This window comes from Anser cygnoides, chromosome 5 (assembly GCF_040182565.1).
Source record: "Anser cygnoides isolate HZ-2024a breed goose chromosome 5, Taihu_goose_T2T_genome, whole genome shotgun sequence".
Taxonomy (NCBI): domain Eukaryota; kingdom Metazoa; phylum Chordata; class Aves; order Anseriformes; family Anatidae; genus Anser; species Anser cygnoides.
This window is the reverse complement of record NC_089877.1, coordinates 53,975,715-53,999,144: the sequence shown is the minus strand read 5'-3', so window position 1 is coordinate 53,999,144 and position 23,430 is coordinate 53,975,715. Positions and strand designations below refer to the sequence as shown.

General features: G+C 42.3%; 1 protein-coding gene across 1 annotated transcript in view; it reads right to left on the bottom strand.

The window, feature by feature from the left end:
* Positions 1-23,430, bottom strand: part of EML1 (EMAP like 1) — a 123,910-nt gene that overhangs the window by 83,303 nt on the left and 17,177 nt on the right. The gene's annotated exons all lie outside the window — the stretch shown is intronic.

Genomic DNA, 23,430 nt, shown 5'->3' with positions numbered 1-23,430 from the left:
CCAAACCAGTCTGATGGTGCTTAACTTGTATCTGACAAAAACAACTGCCTTTTATAGCTGCGGGCTATAAAATAAGGGAAATTTGTAGTAGCTTAGTTTTAGAGAGACAGACAGACAGACAGACAGAGAATGACTTCAAAAAGGACAATATATTTTCTTTATGTTTTAAATGAGCCAGGATTCTTTCTCATCCTCAAAGGCCCCTTAGATTTTCTCATGACCATCTTATGCATAATCTATCAAACTTTTCCAAAATACCATCTTGTTCTAAAAAAGTATACACACACCAGCACAAATATATGCATGAGATTCCTGGCAGACAAGTTACAATACTAGAAAAGTGGAGCTCAGTTTTAATACTGATTTTAATTAAGAATTTCCTTCATTTTAAAGGATTATTGCTATGATTAGGTTATTTTTGAGGCTGAGAAGTGTTTTAATGTGCTAATTTTTCACTAGCTAGAGACAGTTTCAACACAAGCAGCACGCTTTCTATAAGATGTCAATGCTAGCTTAATCTGTACCTCCTTAAGATGTGTAAATTTGGGGGGAAAAAAATCTTTGAGATCTATGCTGTGGTGCATGACTTTAATGTCAGAACAGTTTCTGTATAGGTCTGTAGCAATTACAATACCAGATTAATTAAATGGAAAAGGATATCCAAAGTATCACATCGGTAGCTAAAAAAGGGTTGTCAATGAGAGTACTACACAGATAAGAGAAGTAAACACCCAGTAACTTTTACAATGTCTGCCAGTGCAGAAGATAGGACAGAAAGGGGCAATACAGCTCCATTTCAGGGAGGGGAAATTAAAATTCACTTCGAAAATAAAATCTAAACCTGATCTGAGCACAGCATAATTGAAGGAAAATAAATACCTGAACCTTACAATAGATTACCTACTGAAATTAGTTGTGAAGGTGTTGTGAAGCTGACAGTGACGCCTATCAGCTCACCACACTGAAAATCAGCTCAGTGATGTGACAGAAAATAGTCTCAGCTCACGTCTCTACATGCTGTTATGATGCCATTATATTCAGAGGGCAAGGGTTGGAAAAGGAAAACACTGTCTTAATTTAATTGCAATGATTTCTAGACCTGTTACAATCTTATTACACTAAACTGCACTACAAGGCACAAAATGAAAAAGAAATTATATCTGGCTGTGTGAACAATGGAACAATGGATCTGAAGGATTCACTAATGTGTCAGTGGGAATTCTGGTGGTGCAGCTAAACAATGAAAACATTTCTTTTTATAGTCCATTTTTCAGTCAACTATAGTTTTATTCATTTGTACATGTCCAAGCTAGTGCACTGGAAAATGTTAAATGATATAACTGGGAATTGCATCCTAAGCAATACAGTGGGACTGGTGTATTTTGAGGGGATTTGTTGTATGTTTGTGCATCTTGCTGTTGACAGTATTAGAAACTCTGTATGACATTACCTTTTTGAAAGCTGCATTTTGTAACTAATGATTTAAGTTTCACATGTATTGAGCGGTGTATTACAAATAACTATTTGGTACATGAAAACAAAAGAGCTTTTACACAACCCTAGCGGAATTTTCAGGAGTTAATACTCCAATTTCAGGACAAAGAAACCTCGCTTACACTCCCCATTTACATGCAGTGATCAAAGCATTTTGATGTTTTATATATTTCTCGTCTTTTTTTTTTCCTACTTCCTTTGCATTACTAATAAATACCAAAAACACGCTGTAGTAGTTTCATATCAGAGGCATTGCAATTCATAACTCTCAACAGTATAGGACTGTAGAGTATTATAATGTGATGTCACAGCTAACAATACTCTCAACTCAACAGCAAGCTTTCCCAGTCACAATGAAGTTAAGTCTGAGCTACAGTATTCTTTTTAAATGCACTAAAATAGCAGGCACTGATTATAAACCTTATTCCTATACTGTTTACATTTAGCAATATCATTGAGAGAAGAAGCGCAATACAAGCTGGTAGAGAAGGACTTTTGAAAAGTGACCTTCCCTTCCAGGTCATTTCTTTGGCTCTGTCATTCGACAGCATCAGGATGCTTCTGCCGTTCGGTGAGTGCTTTGACAGGCTACCTTTCACACTGACTTCTGGGTCTGTGCAGGATGCCATTGCCTCCAGTGAGCTTGTTTGGGGAATGAGGTGGCCCTTGGTAAGGGAGAGACACTGGGATTTGGATCTCTGTGGCAAAGCCTGCTGTGCAGAGCTGCCAATGGGGTTAGGCACATCGGACCCTGCTTTGCAGAGTTTGCAAGAGGCGAAGGCTCAACTAAGCACAGAGGATGAAATATTTTTGCTTCAGGTTCGTGTAATGCATGTCCATGGAACAGATCAGAGAAGTTTGGACAGCTGCTGCCCATGCTGAGCCTATTTGGTAGCTAGAGAGAACTTCAACATGTAAAGCATCTAGCATTGTCAGCAGATGTGCTGGTTTTAACTAAAATATATCAGAGAGTATAATTATAGCATCTACTTTATTGTGACTAACTTTTGAAGAGCCACTTGAGCTTGTTGGAAATCATCTGATTGATAGTTCACATTTACTGCCGTGTGATCAAGGGGAGCTGAGCTCTGTTGTGTAACTCATTTCATTGCGATTTAAGGCACAAGTGTCTGTTTCACCATTTGCAATCTTACTTAATGTAGCAGTCTGTCTCTGCTCTGGCCTGGGAGCTTTTAAATTGCATGTTTGTTCAAGTTGAGGTTTTCCTCCATGAGTCATAGCTTTCATCCATGTAAAAACTGCAGTGCTGCAACACCTGCCCTTCAGGTGCCTAGCCCTAGAGCACAACCTGAAACATAAGGTACTGCACGTGTGCTTCTCCCTCAATAATCTGTTGTCACAGAGGAGGACAGGCCCCCGATCCCACCTGGGAGCGAGGGAAGGAAGCAGAGCAGCCGGTGGATGATGCTGAGGGCAGGTGTGGGCTCTGCACTGCCACAGAGCCGGGGTGCTCCAGTCCACCCGCAGCCAGGTGTTTTCATCCAGGCAGCGTGCCCTCTCCTGAAAACGGCTGCTCAGGGTTTGCGTCTGGAAGAACAGAAGGTTCAAACCGGGGGTAGAAATGGGGATCTCCTCCCGCTGAGGAGGGCTCAGGAACTGAATCGCACCCCTCTCTGGTGGGTGCTATAATCACTCATTTAAAACCAAAAATGGGCACTTCTTCCAGCTCTGCATCCCCCTGGGAGCTACGTGGTCAGGAAGCTCGCACAGGAGCATAGGCCTCATTTCACCAGCGCGGTGCTTTGCCTAAATTTTGGAGGACGCAGTGCAGGAGCCTGGTAGCCTCAGGCAGCCCGGGCGTGAGGAGGAAGGAGGTGGAGGCACTTTCAGGATGAGGCAGGCACGTAGCACAGGCGGGCTCTGGGGTTAAGTCTTGGATTTAGCTGCCTGAAGCCTGCCTAAGTCCTGATTAAAACAGATTTTATTATTATTATTATTATTGGGTTTTGTTCTTCCTCTTCAGTGAGCAGCAGCAGAAAGCACAAAGTTGGGTTTGCTTTATTTTTTGAAGACAATTTCGTGAGGTGAATGAATTGTCTTCATTCTTCAGAAAAGGCTTTTCCTCACCAGCAGACTTTCTCCAGGTATTAGAGCAGGGTTCTCTGTCAGGGTCCTATCATGGGCTCAAATAAGGATTTCCTTTCCTACTGCTCTGTAGCAGACTTGCCTCCCGGTCTCCTTTATGAAAACACTTCAACTGCTGGAATAATCGCTCATCTAAATAGCAGGACTCCGCTGGTTCAGCCACAGCAGGGGTCTTTATGAATGTCACTACAAAGCGCACTTCATGCATGTGGGAAAGATGGGATGTAAGGGGGGAATCACCATTACACAGGCACAGTCTGAACACATTAAAAATACAATATAACAAATGTGGGCTGAAACCATCAAAGGTATGCATGTTTTACTATCCAAATGAAAATGTGTTACAATAAGTCCGTCTACATCATGTTGTTTTGAATGGCATATATTGGAATTGTGCAATTTTCTCTATAATTAATAAGATTGTTCTTAATTATACTGCTCAGAAAAACATAATATCGGTCTGCAAATTGATTGATTTGCAAGTACAAAAAGAGGGCTTTGAAGATGGAAAGAATAATGCTTTACACATCTGTGACTCTTCCCGTCCGAAGACGGGAGACAGCTCAGCAAACAGTAGTGCTTTCAGACTTGCACCAACTTCTTGAACTAAATGTTGTCATTATTTTACACATTTGGAAAATGAGAGGGAAAACATGACACAGCCAAAGCCACGTTGGGAGGTCAGAGACAGAATAAAACCAGAATAACTAGCACTTAAGTGCACTAACCATTAGGCTATCCTGCCTACAAACACTGAAGGCATGTATTACTTATACCGTGTATTATGAAATGCTTCCAAGCATAGTATCTGCAAGAGAAATATCCTTATTTTTGTAAGGTCCTCCAACACCTTAGGTTCAATGCACTTCAATGTATGTAATGGCCAACTACAGACTTGTTATATCCATGGATATAGTGTTATGATACTAACATGATGAGAAACAACGTGCACTACAAATGCAAAGGAATGCAACTCCATTTCCACCTTCTAGGCAGTCTGTGCTGATGGGGACAACATTTCGGAGATGTTAATACTCTGAGAGATTGAAGTGAAGTGGTGCAAGATGGATGGCATCAGATAAAGAAATGATCCGTTCGCTCTTCAAAAATACTCTTTTTTTTTTTTTTTCCTCAGTTCTAGCTCTACTCTGCAGCCCTATTTTTGGTGGCTTCAGCCCTAAGTAGAGACTGAAAGCTTCAGGTCTTCAGGATCCCACCTTGTCTGGTTTGTGGTGCACTTTCTTTGGCACAGGTTGGGCCCACAGCAATTCAGTGCCAAGGGTGCAGCTGGGTCATCCCCACACATCTGCATCACTCTCTGGGGGAATTCCCTCTCAGCAAAAGCATCTTTCCTGCACCCACTGAAAACCTGGGCAGCTCCAAATATCTGGGTATTCAGAAATGCTTTCAGCAGCTGTCAAAAAGAGAGAACATGGGCGCTCCTCCTGCACATGGCTGAGATCACTGTGACAATAAATATTCCAGAGGTCTATTTTATGCATATATTTAAGTCATATTTTGTTGGAATTTAATATCTGGTTTATACAAAGCCATAAGAATATAAATTAATGCCTTCTGAATTGTATTACAGAAGAACAAGACTAGAGGAAAATATCATGTAGTGTTTTTTTGTTTGTTTGTTTTTAATGGTAGATACTTAAATTACAGCACAGTATATTGACCTTTTGAGGTGTAAACAAAAATCACTATTTTTTAACAAAGTGGTGCTAAAATACTCATTCTGATAAGTTTTTAGAAAGAATTTTAATTTGATTATAAGAATTTACAAGAAGGTGTAAAATACAGAAGCAGGAAACAGTAAGGAGCGAAGGATATATGTCAGCTACATTGTGAGAGGGAAGCTTCTCTCTTCTGCGAACATATACCCGCAGTGCCTGTGAACAGAGGAAGGTATCTCAGCACTAGTTTGTTCATTTCTCGGTCAGTAGAATGATTGTTGATAAACTTATGCCTTATCAGGCCTGATGTTCGTAGTTTCCCATCTTCCCATGTCACTGTTTCACTGTTTTCAGGCAGGATCCAGCACAATGAAGGCATGTTGGGAACCAATGCACACTAGGAAAATTTACTGTCAGCCACATAAGTAATAAAGCACACATAAAAATGTATGTATAAGATGAAGCACCGCATCACTTCAATATATTAATGTTACAAACGGCTAGCCAATCTCATTTACGTCGCTTTTTACATTGGCAATAAGAGCTGAAATTGATAATTTATGTTAGCGGAAATTTGCCCAGATAGGGCATTTCAAAGTTCCTTTGGATCTGTGGAAAATGAGTGATGACAAAGGTCTTCTCAGAGGTAACCGGAAAAAATACTGCATGTCTCTAAGTGATTTTATGTTATGCTTGCCTTTTCTTAGGGGTCTGTTGGGAAAGACGATTTGCACTAGTGAACAAATCATAGAAAGCAGAGGATTTACTTGTGATCTTAACGCCCACCATCACCCATGCCCACTTACTACCCCAACTAACCTATCTTAATGTTTCACTTATCCATCTCTAGTGCCTTTCATCAAATGCGATATTATTAATTACACAAAAAGAAGCAGGGGGAGAAGGCAGACAACGATCTGTTTGTACCATACGGGTTAGTCCTGCGCAGGACAATAGCAAGGTGACTGGTTCAAACTCCTTAAGCCTCCATGATCTTCTCCTGAGCTGGCAGAAAGGATGAACTACAAGGGATACGCGGGAAACTCAGCCCACTACGCTCGCAATTCCTTTGATATCTGCCTGAGCCCATGACCACCTACATTGAAACCTTACATCCCTTTTGCTGCCTCAGCCCGTTTCTGCGTTCCCAGTACAAGATCCCTGGACACCACCTGGGGATGGGAGAAAACAGTTAAATCATCAGCTAACCTAAACTCGGCTATCTTGAGAAAGAAAGCAATAGGGAACAATCCTTTCAGACAGTTTTCAACATCACTTTAAGGTAATTTCCATCATGGGCTGTAGCTTTTATTTTTGTGGGTAGCTTTAATTTTGTTTTGAATTAAATATTTTTTGTTGTTATTTACTTTGCAGCAGAATTTGTCTCAGAAGAAACTTTTCTGTTCTGATGTGAGCAACAACCCCAAGGCCTGCAATGAGATCAAAGCAATTTGTGTTACACGTTTTTTGTTTAAAGCAATTTATTTGTGCAGATTCACAGCCAGCACATCCAGAAACCTTGAAATTCCACTTTTCATCTTCTTTTGACATATGTAAAATAAATCAGATGCAACAAAGTCAGTGGCTGAACCGAAGAAGCCTTCACCAAGTTGCCCAGGAACGTGAACAGACGTAGTGGTTTGGATCAAGGGATCAGGCCCATACAGTAACGAAATATTTGGCTTTTGAGGAAAGAATGCAGTTGGTCTTCAAACACCTCTGCCAGGCAGCGCAAGGTGTAGGATTACTAATCCGCCCCGGGGGAAGCCATGCGTGGCATTCTTCTCTTCCGTGGTGGCAGCCGGAGTTGTGGGCAGAGGAAGAAGAACAAGGGGCAACAATGACATTCCCGCAGGGAAGCCCTGAGAAATTGTCCAGGCCCTGCCGCCTGGCTGCCAGCCACGGCAGCATAAGGAACAATCCTTCATTTGTTGCACATACAGAGTCACTTAATTTTAAAAACACTTCCTGATGCAGCATTTTAATTCTTAAGTACTTCACCACCTGACATTTCTCTCTCAAACTTTCAAAGGAGCAAGAGAAAACCACAACTATGGATAAGGGAATGGAGATAAACTAAAAGGATTTTATCATTAGTGCAGCCGTAATTCAAGGAAAAAGGAGCTAGAAGACAAGTTCTTTTCAGCTCTTTGATGCCTGACAACCCCTCCTTGTCCCACCACTCTCTGACTGAATAAATACTGGAATAGAGAATAGAACGGATCTCAAAAGAAAAATATGTATTGTGTGCCATAAATTACACAAGCAGATGCAGCCATGAACGAAAGAATTAAGAACATAAAACCCCCACGGTGTGCACTGGCTGATGAAGGGCTGGCGGCTGCCAAGGGACACTGCGTGACCACGGGGCAGGCCAAGCTGGGATCTCACACAGCCCCTCTCACGCAGCACTCGCTGCCTTCTCCTTAGCATTCATCCTCTTACTCAGCTCTTCTGCATATCGCTAGCTGGTTAATGAGTGTTTTGGCCATAACCGGCTTGTGGTATATCTTACAGATGTCTGAGAAATCTGGTGACAAAGGATTTTGCGCCTTTTCCCAAAAACATCTCTTCAGAGGAATATTCTTGCCCTAAGGTGAGCAGGTCCACCTAGACCAAGGGTGGAATAGGCCAAGGGCCAAGCCTGCAGCTGCTGCAGCCTTGCAGAGTACTATCAGCTTCAGCTTGATTTCATTACTCTTTGATGGAAAAAAAAAAAATGTGATATAGCTTTATGGTGTTACATTCAGAAATAATTACAAATAACCTAGCTAGCTGCTTAATGTTCAGAGATTGGATCCAGATTTTTCATATTTACACATCTAGAATATCTCCCCATTCCTTCTTGATACCACTAATTTCAAGACATCAGCAGCTATGCTTTATCCAGCGATCATTTTGGCAGGGAAAAAAAAAAGCTTAGCAATATTGGTGCCGTTTAGCTTCATATGACCAATTAAGAAGATAAAGCACTTAATGCATTATCAAGAGCATCAAATAGTTTGTTTGATGGCATTCACTTCCTATCAGTAAGATGTTTTGAAGAAAACCCCATAAGACTCTGCAAAAAGACATTCTGCCAACTTCTTTGTTTTAAATGACACTTGGTGACCACCCAGGAATAAGGAGTAAATAATACTTTATGCTGGAAAAGTACACATATGACCTATGATTTTCAACTGTCATACATGTGAATTTGTGGAAAATTATGCAATTAGAGACTAGAAGCAGAGTAAAATATCTGTTTGCATTCAATTCTGCTGAGCAAATCAGAATTGCTGGAGGACTACAGGAAAAATGTCCTTTTCTCTCTTGCTTGTGCTCCCCATAAGCTATGTGCTGCTTTGAGTTGCATCTATTCAAGCAACACAATTAGGGGACAGTCTTGATATAATTTAGCATTTTGTCCTTTTTCTATTTGTTTGATGAAGAATTTTTGTTTTTGAATTCATTCATGAATGAATTCAATCATGATTTCCCCCATGTGAAATTAGGAAATATGACACACGAAGTTTGAAAGCCAGGGTTTTTCCATCCTTGCATGTTTTCCCTTGGAGCTCAGAAACTCAAGTTATCCCAGTGCAGAGGAAGGAGACAAAATGGAATAGTAAAGTCTCTGGCTACATCACAAGCCCCTTTCTGACCTGGCTGGAAGATAATATATGGAAAGTGACTGAATTATTCAGGATAAGTATAGATGAGCTGCAAGAGTATGTTGAGGCAAAATCAGGAAGACAAAAACACAAAGTGAGGTGCAAGCAGGGACAGCAAGGCAACAAGCTGTCACTCTACAAGTACATATGAAGACAGCCACAGGAGTGCTGGCCCACTGCTTGGGTGCAGGACACCTATTGACAGATGACACCAAGAAGGTACAAGTGATTAATGACTTTTTTTTTTTGTATCTGTCTTCATTCAGCCTGTATTTCAACAAACATATTAAGCCAGTGCTGTTGCTGAATACTGCAGTTACACCCTCCCTGCTTCACTCCATTCCCACCTCCTTGCTCCCTCCTGCATCCCGCTGCCACAGCCATTGGTAAGGGCACGCAGGGATCTGGATGGGGGAACTGATCCAGCTGAAAAGTAGCCTAGCAAACAGATGATTGTTAGTAAGATAAATTAGTTCCTCGGTTTGATTCACCTCGTGGCTGTACTGTATTCAGATAATTTTCTTTTCAAATCAGCTAGACTGTTTAATTTCATCCTACGGTGCTTAAAGTGCAGGCTGATCACAGAGCTGGTAGTTAGTGTCTCTGAGGGACTAGAGGTACAGGGTGACAGAAGACCAGAAATGCATGGTGCCTTAAAATGGGGGGAAAAGAAGGAGCTAGGAGAATACTGATCAGTTTAAATAACTTCCCCCCACTCGCCACCAAAAGAAAAAACAAACCCCTAGGATTTTTTAAACAAACTGTTTGTATGTGCCTAGAAGATAACGGGGAAGTGGGCAGATTCAGCTGTAGTTGTAAGAACAAAGTTTGCCAAACCAGCCTAGTTCTTTCTATGGCTGCATTGTGTTGTGGATAGGGGGAAGGCTGTCGGTGTCATATAACTTCACTTCAGCAAGGGTTTTTGCACACTCACAAGCAAATGAGGAAGCACAGCCCTGGTGACCCTGCTACACCTGTTCTAACAGGCGTAAAACTGTGTAGGTAATCATACCTTAAAGATAACACAAAATGGGGGGGATGTATGAAATACAATTCTGCATGGTTTTGTCCTTAGTCCCATTATATTCAACATTTTCCTTAATGACTGAAAAAGGGAGTAGAGCTTACTTAAAAGTGCAGGTCACAGCTTGGGAGCACTGGTAGTATGCTAGTCAATAGGCAGATTAAAATTAAAAAAAGAAAAAAAATCTTGGCAGCTTGAAAGAACCATCTGTAAAGGCAAGGTAAAGAGATAGTAAGGCCCACTACAAGGGACTACATTTAGGCAGCAACTGTCTGATGGAAGGCAGATAATATCTTACTAGGAAATAGTTTTAAAAGGGTCGACCACAAACCGAACATTTTGTCAGCTGTGCAAATTGGAAAAGGCAAGCATCAGACTGGGGTGGATAAATAATCCTCCAAATGCATGAAGTAATCCTTCCACCTTACTCAGCACTGATAATGCCTTAGCTGGAGCACTAGGGCCAGTTTTGAATTCCGTATCGTAAGTAAATGTGGACCACAAACAGAGGATCCCCCAGAGAACCAGAATCATCTGAGAGAGCTTGAAAGCATGGCCTGTGAAGGCAGGCTGAGCAAAATTTGAGGCTGTCAAACCCAGGGAGGTGGCGTGAAAGGGGGTGATAAAACTCCTTGAGCGCATAAAATTGTATCAAAAAGAAGAGCTATCACAGAACAAGTTTAAATGGGGTTAAAACTGTGTCAATAAAGGCTCTAATTCAGATTAAACATTACAGAAAAAAAAACTTTCCAATGGTAAGGGCAGTAGAGCACTAGAATAAGTTTTCTAGGAAAGTTATAGAGCATCCATGGAAAGTCTTTGAGAATGTTTTAGACAAATACAGGTCCTCTTTGATGTGATATAGTTGGCCCTGCCTTGGGTCACATTGACTAGATGAACTCTCAAAGCCTTTTCCAGCCTGGTTTTCCAGAGATTTACCTCTCAGAGTTGTTGTTCAGACCTTTAAGCTTCCCGGGGAACAGTAAGTACAGGCCCGCTTCCTTGGACATCGCGCTGCTGTTCTTCTCACATCTATTTTATTTGGTTTACGTGATGTGAACCTCACAAGTAACTGGCTGGAATACCTCAAATAACCCTGCTGTACTTACAGACTCTCTCATTTGCTATCAAGCTGGGATAATAGAAATTGAGATTTCAGGTCTAAAAGGCCCTCTGCCTGCTTAACCACCAAACAGCAACCCGCTGCTCCATTTTCTGCTCTGAGGGGATCAGATCTTGCCCCCCTTTAAGTCATTGGCAATAGATTCCTACCACCTCAAGGGTGGCTGATGGAGCCACTACTTTAGTTACTGTCATACCAGGAAATAAATTTCAGGTTTCCTTTCTGAGTACTCATGTATGTGGTGCTATTATTTGGGGGCTGGTGAAGGAGAATCAGCCTTTCTTCTCACAGTCACTTGTGTGTGTGTCAGGTCAGGACAACGCTAAGCAGTGCTGTTCACTAGTGCTCGTTGTAAAATGAGCTCCTGCCCCTATCCCTGCTATGAGGAGATAGAAAGCAGATCAAATTTGGCCAAAAAAAATCGTTATCACAGTCACAGTAGTGAAATACCAAAGGACTGAGTAGGCATTAGGACTGAGGTGTCCCCACTGTCAGCTTCCAAAACAATACGTGGGATGGCTGGGATTTGGGTTTTCTACTCTGTTCCCTTTTTTGGACCCACTCCTACAATGCCCATATGGACAAGCTCACGAAATAAAAAGGCTATTCACACTGGCTGCAGTATTGCTTTCAGTTAACAGTGTCTAATAGCTGTTTAGCAGGCAAATGCGTACAGCTATGGAAAGGAGAGCTCTCTTCGTGTTTGATGCTTCTCTGCATCTGAAACCAGCACATCTGAAAGTGTTTTAGAGTGAACTCAGTCTGTGCTTGGCTTCATATCACAAAGTACTGCTAGGGACACAATCGAAAGTTTGCGTGTGTTTTTATTATTTCCTTGTATGAGATGAAGGACATTTATGTCTCTTTTCTCTTTATTTACAGAGTGCTACATTGCAAAAGCATGCTGTACAAACTGTCCTCCATTCCCCTCCTAAAAGAGTGATATTCAGATTTGACTTTTTTCTAGGAGGTACAATCTCCTAAACAGGCACTGAAATGATCCTTAGCCTTGAAGTCTAGACAATTGTTTTTCTGAACTTACGCTGCACAGTGTTAACAGAAGTAGTTTCTGCAAGAGCAATTAGACTTTTACATTACCTGAAAAACACATTATATATATATATATATAGAGGATGGCTAGATTAAATGAATTTAAATTTGTACTTTTATATAATGTACATATATATATATATCTTTTATTCCAGAACACAAGCCATGAAGTTTAAAATGATATCTTCACATTTCTGAAATTCAGGTTCACTGTTCTGCTTAGACGCACTCCTGTGACATTTGAGAAAGCTGTGACATTTGGATCTGCGTCCAACAGAGGGAGGTGTTCAGAGACATGGAGTTGGTCAAAACTCTTTCTAATTTTAAGGAATTCAGCCTAAGGGAGGGCGAAAAATGCAATGGAGCAACACATAATTTACCATTGCAATAATATTCATTTAGCTACTCTGTTAGGATTCAGCTGGGCTACTTTCAGCTGCCCTACTTTCACAGAAGATTTAGGATCAGAACAACCGGCATTATTCGGTGGGAGGACTATTAGACCTGACAGGTGACAATATCTTCTCTGTCTCAGAAAGGAACTAGGATTCTCTAAAAATAAAATGCAGTATTTGGTTTGTGCAGCCCGCTTGATGTAACACGAACTGAAGCAAAGGTCCGGTCTGGTAGGCAATTTGGGTTCAGTAGAAACCTGAAGTTACTCAGCTGTGCTTTCCTTGCAAGCAGTCACTATGGCAATGGGAAAATATTGTGAGGTATAGGAATGATGGGAATATGACTCAGAGAGCACAGAAAAGGAACATTCAAAAACATAACTCTCCCAGCAGGCAGAGAGTAGGCTCTTCAAAAATAGGCACAAACGGAGGATGGCAGCGTGTAACTGCTCGGCACCGCTGTGCTAACGGGGGAGCACGGCTAATAAAGAAGGGGTCACTGTGCTGCACAGCTTCGCTCCCCGTTAGGGGGGGAAACAGCAGCAGAGGAAGCTGTGGCTGAGACCCATACTCCTGCACCTCTCCCCACCGAGATATTGCTGGGCAGGCACAGCCAAAGCAGTGCGCAACGTCTGCCTCCTTTCCCGACTGAAAGGCTTCTCCTTTCACCTGTGAGGCCACAGAGGCTCGCAGGAGGCCGAATCCTGTATGAAGCCTCCCTTCTCACTGGACCAGCTCCCACAGATTTAACCCAGATGCAAAATAAGGAGCCCAAGACAAGAGCCACGCTGCAGAGGACAGCACAGTGCTCCCTACAAAACGTCACACCAGCAAGAACTGCCAGGTGAACCCAGACCTGCAGCCCAGCACCAAATGGGCCTCAGCAAGACACAATGGGCACTTATAAAGCAGCTTGTCCTCAGGAGAATTTTCTCCCCAGCTTTGCTATTCAGTCCCTGGAAGCATGAACATATATACCTTCATCAACTGCAGGAGGTAGAATTACATATATAATTTCCCTTGTATAAAAATACGTATATATATCCTGCAGGTAATGATGATTGCATGCCCTGTTAGTGCTAGCCATTTTCTGAATCCTTTATGCTTTTGGCCTCAGTAGTACCCTGATGTAGTTAGCTCTACAGATCAATTATGCATTGTGCAAAAGCATTTCTTTTAATTAAATTTATGTTCTGCCTTTTACTTCGCTTAATGTGACTATATCCTTGAACTCTGAGAAATGCCAAGCTCACTATTCTTTTTTTTCCCCCCCCACATCCCTCTCAAGCTTCCCCTTCGATCTACTCATATTGTTCCACCTTTCACACCCTGATGGAGGTGAGAGCTGCCTTTCCCATGGGCTTCTGGGACCCGTGGAGTTAAGATGCTGTCCTCCAAGCTTCCCTTCCTGACCTGCCAGCCGCTGCTTCATGAGAAATTCAGCCTGCTGGACCCTTTGATCCGGGTCCCCCGAGGTTTGCTGCGGGAGGTACAACAGAGCCCTGAGGCATCAACACGGTTATTCTGTATTCTTTTACCTTAAATATACTGGCCATCAGTATTGTTGCTCAGCAACATGAAACTGTGTATCACTGCTGGCTTCATTAAACTTTAAAAATATTTTTTTCTTGCCAGCTCAAATAAATAATTGACAATGATTTCAGTGTATATTTATAGCATGTCCATTGGAATTCCAGTAAGTAGGTAAAACAGTCTGTATATATTTAGAATTAAGAAGAAATAACTAATACTGGTTGTGAAATAAAATGCACATGTGAAGAAATACCTGCACATACATAATTTGTAAATCAGTCAAAGAAGCTGTATCAAATAATGTCAAAGCCCTGTAATTACTTCCTTACTGAACACATTGCACTTTTTTTTCTTTGCAAAGATCATTAAATCTTATTGCATAATTTCCTCTTAGAAAAGATGACAACAACTGATCCTTTAACTTTATTATACATATATTTGCTAATATAGGCAATTGAACACATTAAATATGCGTAAATGGAGAAGAACAGATTTCAACATATATATTTTCTGGCTGAGTAACAGCGCCTGAGGTTATTAACAGGGAATGGATTGTAAAACTCAAGAGTACTTTTCATCATCTAACTGACGGATTGCTTGTTATTCACCTCTAGCATCAGCCCTGGCTATAATAAATTGCTGCAATCCTTATCAGCAGATTCTTTTCTATTATCTGTGTGAAGTCCCAGTTTTATCTAATTGGTGGCATTACCAGAACATTTTTCTGCAAATACAGAAGCCTCCTGGTAAATGCAATTGCTGCCTTAATCCGTAAGAGGCGCATTTCGATGCGCATCTGTGAGCAGAATGAAGAGAACCCGAGCTAGGGAACTCTGGAGATCGCCAGTTGTGGTTTTTTTGCAGTCATTTAGATGGGAGATAGAGGGATTAATCCTGTAATCCTTACTTAAGCTAAACTCCTGCTATCTTCAGTGAGATTCTCACTGAGGAACAGCTGTAGAAATTGGCCTGAACAAAGCCAAAAAGAAAAAGGCCAAATTCTGCCCCTGGGTATGCATGTCTGACTTCCTTAAAACCTGAAGGGTAACACCCTTGGCCTGGGATAATCAGCACACAATTTCCCACCCAGCACTATGGTGCCAAGACATCACTCAGTATAAATACCAGGCATATCTGCACCCCAAGGGAAAAATTTTTCTATCCAAGCTTCACTAAGAAGCAAGAGAACAAGTGCAAACTGAAACTAACATTCACAAATAAAATGTGCATTTTGTTTAAAAAAAAAAAAAGTAATCCATTTTAACAAATCCTGGCAGTGCTTGCAACATTCATTTTCACTGAATTCAGAGTTATTGCCCCCATTTTCCAGCTGGAATGGAAAATCCACACGCAAAGGTAAGTGATTTTCCACAGACCACACAGCAAGTGATGAGTATCATAGGGACAAATTAATCTTGGATGTAAATCCAGAAAGATTAATGGAGCTCTAACAGGGATTAATTTGGCCCATCATCTCTAAGAATGGCAAAACCAATTAGACCCTGCCATTAATCTTTTGGTTAGCTCAGGACTATTTCTTAAGCAATACTGGAAAAAAACACACCAGAACACAAATGACCAAAGTAGCCACTAAAACTGGTGACTTGGCCATTACTTGGCAATAGGACACTGAAATAGTGACAGCAGCCCCGATGCGCCCTGTGCTCTCCTCCCTCCAGCTCCCATCCTGACAGGGATGCTCTACAGAAATCACTTATTTGAGGACTGGATGGAAAGCGAGCCCAGACTTCAGACATCGATTGGGTCAGGGCAAGACTTCCATGAAACTGATTTGGAGTCAAATGTATTTGTCATGGCCCTGGGATCTTCAGCTCTTTGGAAAATACAAAAAGATTAATGACAGTAGCACCTGAAAGATTCATAAAATTTAAAACTTCCCCCATTTGGCCTGACAAAATGTGAACGATCCCATTAGAAATAAGTATGAAGGAGGAAGTATTACAACACAAAAGAGTCAAAACCGGCCAACAACAGAGAATGATCTTTCCTCCATTTAGCTCAGAAATTTTATTTTAAAGAGAAGTTAAATTAGACCAACAAAATTGTTAAAGAGTAGTGACCAGCTATAACAAACGCATATAAAGCAAGGATGCACTGAACTATGAAAACCATGGCTTCCAGACCATGGTTGATGGAATTTATGGAAAGTGAACGTATGTGATATTGGCAAGGTCTAGTACGAGGACACTGAACAGTGGAATCAATTGTGAATTTGTACCCAAAAATTGTGTGCATTATCTAATAGGCCTGGCAACAATGTTCCACTGGGGTTTTGAAAGCAAAACTTGGCAACAGTGAGATCGTTAAAACCCTACTGCATAGAAGGCCTCATTCAAAATTGTGGCGTGTAGCGGGTTTTTCATTGTTATTGAGAGAGGAAATTTTCTAGGATCTTCCCATCAATAGTCCTCTCTGAGGAGGTGTTTCATGGCCAAAACTCCGTAAACACTGAGATAACTTAAAACCTCTTTCATGAGGATGTTCCTGGATAAAGTGAAACCTCTCTCCTCATTCTCTGTTGTGTGGGAGCTGAAACCAGGTGGCCTGCTCAGGCTGACGGTCTGGCCCCGTTCCTGAGGGGAGATGTAGGGATGCGCACCCTCGGATGGGAAGGCAGGTGCAAGCTTCGCAGCGCAGGGCTTTCCAGCTTGCTTTACGCCCCAGCTGGCTGAGCTCTTTTTAGGAATTTAATGACACTCTGTTGAGTCCATCTACTAACAAAGGATGATTAAATAATAATTAAAAAAAGAACATGGAGTAAGCCCCTGACTAGAATATGAGGGAAAGTTTAATTTTGGCAGGGTGACTTGAGTGAAGAAGATGGAGTGGGACAAGAAAGATTCTGAGTCAGTGCTGCTGTGTCAGCATAAAAGCAGTCAGGAGTACGTACTGCCACATACCAGTACTCGTTGGTGTAGAAGTGGTGATGTGGAAGTTTCACCAGCCAGGAATAGTAAATAAATGTACCAGGGAGTGCTCCTACATGTATTATCTGTGTTTTAGGAGGACAATGAAAACAACAGGAAATGTGTTTAAGAAAAAGCTGTCAAGTTAAGCCCATAATGTATAAAAAGATAAAAGAAAGTCTATTTTAGTGTCTTCCTTTGACAGATGGATCCAAGAATACGTTCTGTGAAGTGCTCCAGCACAGGTCTGTTTCCAGAAGGACTTTCAGACTAGAAAATGAAAATGTTTCTCACTGCTTCTGACAACCATATTTAGTCATTAGAGGAAGAAATGATTAAAAATCTATACAATTTCCTATTGTATTGAACGTAATTTCCTGTTATATTGAACATAATTTCCTACTATATTGAACATAATAATCTCCAGGCAAAAAGAGAGGTTTGATCCCAGCTGAATATAAAAAGCTGTATTTCAGCAGATTAGCTACCTGAATATGAGTTTTCCTTTTAAAAAATAGATCAGACTTATCACTAGCAATTTGGGCAGTGACTATGTCTATGTCACCACTCATCCCACCTTGCTAACACACAAGTACGCAAGAAGCGCAGTGCTGCAAGCACAGGGCTACGTAAAACCAGCCAGTAAACGGAAAGCCGTGTAGAAGTGTGTAACAGCTATGCAAAACAAGTGCAGTAAATGCAAACCAATTAATGCCTTCGGCTCTGGTACAGCTGGGCACAGGTAACATCTTTTGGAGCTCATGTATGCTGTAGAAACAAGGGGGCCACCAAACTGCTCAAGCATCCCAGGTATCAGCTCCATGCAAATAGACTCTCAAAAAATCTTAGTGTTGGGAGACAAAAATCAGCACTATAGTGCTGTAGTGAACACCACTGTAGAAATATCTGACATTCAAATCCAAGTCACTTCATAAAAATAACTCCCCGCTAACGTTATAGTGGGTCTAGTTCATAATCTTTGTCCTACTTAAAATACACACATCAGGAATAATTCATGAAGGAAGACGCATGCATATTTATAGTAATTGCCATTTTACAGGCCCCCTTCACCAAAGCTGCAAGATTTGGGGAAACAGTAAGAAAAGCAGTGACAGCAGCTGCTTCCAGGCAGCGTGGCACACAGCAGAGCCCAGACTTTTCCCCACAAACAACGCGTTAGCCATTTGTCGATCATCTGATTGTCAGGGGCTGTTGATTTCATTAGCAATCAGCCCCGGTTGTGTGTGTTAAGCCCAGAGTAAGAGGCAATATTTAATGCACATAGATATGGACAAGCCCTTTATAATCTAGTTTGGATACATCTGATGCTATTCAGAGGTTTACCGGGTTCTCTTTTCCAGACTGCAAGTGTAATAATGGAAACATTTATTCACTGAATTGTATGCATGGTGCCCATTGAGCACTATGTGAAGAGCACTCAGGAACAGACTCCACGCATGTATGTGAAGTCTGTGGTCATTTTCACATACCCATTTTACTTCATATTTACACCAAATTAGGTACAAATTAGCTCCCTGCCATGTTCATGCTAAGAAGGGGGAGCTTCAGCTGTGGTGCAGTTTGCCCAACCCAAATACATCCCACAACACCCAATGACACCGAGGCACGTTAAAAAAACAAACAAACAAAAAAAAAACCACACACTTATTTCAGCCTGCAAGCATCCCTTCTGATGATTTTGGAAGATGGTACCAGCTCCGCACCCTGCAGCTCCCTATGGCAGTACCACCTCCAGCCCCGTTTTGCAGGGAGCACAGGTGCAGCGCAGCATGCCTGAGGACTAACAGGGCCCCTCTCGCAGGAAAAAAAAATATGTGCCCCAGCAGGTCGAGCTGGACACAATCCCCTTGCTCCAAGCACACAGATGAAGCGGGGAAGATATGAAGGCGAGACAGACCAAGGTCTGAAACACATCCCACAAAGTCAGCGTCCCAAGAGCAAAAGCAGCTGGTTAATCTGATTAAAGAAGATGGAAAAACATCTTGAGGGTGACACGGCCACAAGGAGAAGATCGGTGTGCTGCAGAAGCCAGAGAAATACGCATCACCCACAGAACTCAGTTAACTAATTCTGCTGATACCAGAAAATGTGCAGGATCCAACCCAGCATGGCTGTTGGGTGCACAGCTTGGTGGCACCCACCTAAAGCCACTGTCCTCAGCTCCTCGTGAGACCCAGCATGCTGGGGGTTCCCTTCCCACCCATGCTGGGCAACGTGGACACCAGCAGTATGATTAAAATTAGCAGCATTATCCACGTATAGGTATCTCATCTTTATTTTGAGTGAAAGAGAGCCCACGAGGATGGATTCCTCATTCAGTTATACGCTGTGGGCAATACATGGCCCAGGAACTTCTCAAAGTTTTTTCTATAGAGGAAAAATATTCACTCTTCCACCAAAACTGGTATTCAACCTCCCTGCTGGATAGTTTCAGATAGAAGCACAGCGAGATGTCCGAAGCTACCTTTCTAACAGCTCGTGGGTGTCACACAGCCCTACAACTGGCTTGAGCAGGGAGGAGCGCCTTGGCTCCCTAACAGCTCTCCTCCACCTTCGGCCAGCTCTACGAGACCAAACATTTCTGTGAAGCTCCCTTTGAACAAAGCAGCCAGCTCCAATGCATCTTTCTACCTGGGCTGTCTCAGCTGCTCCCCGTTAACAAGTCACACACTCTGTGACGCAGCCATAGGGCTGCCAAAAAGGGCTTTTTGAACCTATCCTCGCTCTGCAAAGCCCGGGCTTGGTACACGCATTATTCAGATAACACTATTTACTACTGCAATGCCAATTGTCAGGCTAGGGCAGCTTTGTGGGACTGAACTCAGAAACGAAGGGCTGTTGAGGGCATTTGGCAGCCCACAAGAAGAAATGACAGCGCCTCCCGAGAGCAAACCTGCAGACCTCAAAGCCAGTGCCAAGGGCAAGCGGCAGTCCTGGGCAGGGCTGGTCCCACAGAGCCGCTGCTTCTGGGGCAGCCAGGGGAGCTGGGTGGAAATGCAGTGCATTCTTCTATTTTATGTCTGCGTTTGGCTTTTGGAATGTGCTGCCAAGCTGTACACTTCAGGGAGAAAGACAATACAGCTATTTAATCTGCATAGATTAGTCTCAGCATGAACTTCAATCCTGGATTTTCTTGGGTAGATCTAGGATGGGGATTTCTTTTGTTAGCTGATGAGTAACATAAAAAGAAGGTCTACAAGTCTACGGCTTAGGAAAATTAAAGAAATCTAAAATCACGTTTATGATTGTATCTCTCCCCCCCAACTCCCTCCATTACTGACTGAAAGTACAGTTATTTATAAACACAAGCTAGTAAGCAATAAATCCCTTCCTGTTAAAATAAGTTAAACCATTAATGGTATTATAGCTCTTTTTTCCTTTAATTGCCACCTGTCTACTTTCCAGATTGTAATGTAAGAAAAAAACAAAGCTATTTTCTGTTCAAAACACGCATGAAACCACTCACTGAGGATAGGTAGCGCTTAAACAAGTCTATGAGTTCAGAACTCAACATTGAGTCAGAAAGATTTTTCCTTGCTGTGAGCATGATATTTAAAATAGGGCAAACCAGAAACAGATGCTATCTTACAGTATCACAACCAGACCACAGAAAACATCATTACAGTAACCCTATCCATCTTGCTACTTAACACCAAGCCACTATCACACTTAAGGAAAATTAATTACTCTGTAGATGGAGGTAAAATCCCAGCTGTTATAAAAAACAAGGTAATCCTCACGCCAATGGCAACGTGGAGTTAAGTAATGGAAGAAAGGAGCGACCTGCACAGAAGTCTGCTGCTCCGCTGTGGTCTGCCTGGGCTGGTTCTTCAGGGATGGACTTCATGTTCCTCAGAGTCGCCCCTGGAGCAGCTGGGGGGCTACTGCCAGGACCCACAGGGCTCTGCATGAGAGGCAGCTGGGTGCCTTATCTTCTTTTTATTTATGTGAAGGTTACAATGGCAGCAGACAGCAATGCATAGACACTAAATTAATTAAGCTGTTTTTAAGCCACAGCATTAAGGTGATGTCATAAGAACCTGCTTAGGATGGCAAGGTCACCGGAGAGGGATAGCACATGCCCAGTAACAACAGAATTTGTAGTTTGAAGGATTTATCTTGGATGCCGTGAGTGGATTTGTCAAACCACTCGTTTTGCAAAACAGACACCACCTGGAGAACTTTTTCCATCCATTGACATATCCAACAGCATCTCTGATTTAAACAGGAGAAGAGCTGATTAACCTAATTCAGCTGTGAGCAGTATGCATTGTATGCTCAGGAATGCATAAATAGATACCTAAACACCAGATATCTTTGGAAACACAGAGAACTGGGAAAAGAAAAATTGTATAGTTCATTGATTTAGTCCAGACTGAGTTTGTGTTTGCATACAAGCAGGCTCAGGTAGGCATATGCTGGTGGACCAAATATCTGCTCAGCTTTCACTTGGGATTGAGCTGGGGTATTATGTTGTCGTTTTGCATTGATAGCATGATCATGTTGTACAACTGAGCCTGGGACATTTTCTCTATTTCCAAAGTAACTACTTTTGGAGAAATCAAGAAAAGCAACAATTTGTTTTGATTTTCATCATAACCTTACAAAAATATATATTTTAAGGAGGCTCAATCAGAAGAAATAAAGCATATGGTGTTGCCTCGCAAACTCTTAATGATTCTATTGCTTCATTGTGAAATATTTCAGCTAGGAAATGTTTAGCATCTGAACTGTAGCCATAATCCCCTCATACAGAAGCCTTTTCTACGGCTTATATGGAGTAAGTGCAAGCTGTGTCTTCGGCATTAAAGGAATCAGCCCAAGTGAGTAATGCTTTGTGTATTCTAGGGCTGCGATCTCATAAACATGGTAAAAAGATGGCAGCATTGGTTTTTGTGAGCAGTCGGTCCCACATGAGGTGAAGTGAGTCAGAGCATTTGAGAGGGATGGGAGGCCTTCAAAAAGGGGCTTTTGTTCCTCGTCTCCAGCCTCGAACAGTCACAGTGAAATCGTCTCTGCCATCTACCTCTTAGCATCGGCATCAGTGGGGCTGTTGTCTGAGCAACACTTATGAATATAAGCCAAGGTCACACAAGGAGACTTTAAAATCAGGATCCTTTTTTTTTTTTTTTTTTTTTTTGCCAAGCTTAAAATGACCACATTGATGACCCACCACTGTCTCCCATAAGGAAATGCTGGAGGCAGCTGGAGACAGAGACGGGGATCAATTTGTCACCAGGAGCTTTACAGTAACAACTATTTATCCCCGTCTGCTGTCCTCGTACAAACAACTGAAGAGAAACATTTCTATTCACTGCATGGCAGCCTACTACCCTTTCTTCTCCTGATAGCTGTTACTTGTAATTGCAGCAAGAATAATATCCTGAGGGCTTTATGCTGATCTGCTGGATTTGAACATCAGTCTCTCAGCTTACAGCCTCTACATCCCCACCGCAAGATGATCCCATGCCATCGCTGCTACCCAATAAAAGCTCATAAAACAAGCTTAGGCCTGCGTGTATTTTACCACCAATTTCACACGAGGAATTTAATGTAAAATCTGCGTGGTAATCACGCGAAACTGGAAGGTGGTTGAAAGGGCTCTGCTCCGCTTTCTGTGCCACGGGGCAGATTTCGGGCCGGTTTGAGTGTGACAGAGCAGCACCGCGGGCGATGAGCCGTGCGAGGCCTGACTTGGGGCAGCGTGTGCCAGAGGAGGGCTGCACTCTATTAAGTGCTGCTTCTCGCAGCATCTCAGCGTTTTCAAGTGCTTGGAGGTTATGTGCTAGCTGTGCTTCAATGGTGCGTAAAAGCACTTTCCATTCAAGGTGAATAGTCATCGAAGTAACAGAGAAAATTGTTAAGTGCTGTCACTGGAGCCATCTTTGCTTTTTTATATAAGCGTTAATGCAATGCCCTGCCACAAATCATGTGGGGTTTACAGCCCGTTACTTCCAAATGCTGACTGTAATGATAAAAACAAATACTGTGTTTCTCACAGGTTTCCATCACTGCAGTAAAATACGGGATTACGTCATGAGCCCTGGGGCTGAAGGTGGAGATCCCCTGATCCCACGGAGGAGGTGAGGGGAAGCGTGGGAGCAGGGGTGCAGCAGCACAGCGGGGGGGGATCACCCGCATTCTCCCCTCTCTCACCACCTGAGGATGTATGTTTTATGATGTATATATATATACGGTGATATATAATATGTGGTATATACTATATATCCACACACACAGGTCTGTGGGCACCACTGCACAGGCAAGCCAAGGGCACTTTGAGCTCTGCCTATCCATAACAGGAATCCCAGCATTGCCCCATTTGGATTTTTTTAGTGGCTCATACATAGTGCTTCACACAGGTTTCTTGAGGTAAAAGGCCAAAGAAACGTGGGCGCTGCTGCTAAAAATAGCCAGTTATGCCC